The following is a 354-nucleotide window of genomic DNA, read 5'->3' on the forward strand; positions in this document are numbered from 1 at the left end:
AATAACATACACAATGGGGTATGGAAATCTATCTTACCCTACAGGAAAACAACAGGGATAGGGGACAAGAGAGCACGGGGTTGATAGAGGGGAGGGCAGATTGGGGGAGGTGATAATCAAAAGCAAACACTTCTGAGGAGAGACAGGATCAAAAGAAAGAATAGAATAAATGGGGGGTAGGATAGGATGAAGGGAAATATACTTAGTTTTTCACAACCTGACTACTATGGAAGTGTTTTGCATGGCTACACATCTATAACCTGTGTAGAGATGCTTGCCTTTTCAATGAGGATGGGTGGGGAGGGAGAAAGGGAGAAAATCTGTAACCCAAAGTTTTAAAAACACATGTTAAAA

The sequence above is a fragment of the Vombatus ursinus genome, unplaced genomic scaffold (assembly GCF_900497805.2).
Source record: "Vombatus ursinus unplaced genomic scaffold, bare-nosed wombat genome assembly UNPS02015097.1, whole genome shotgun sequence".
In the NCBI taxonomy this organism is placed as follows: domain Eukaryota; kingdom Metazoa; phylum Chordata; class Mammalia; order Diprotodontia; family Vombatidae; genus Vombatus; species Vombatus ursinus.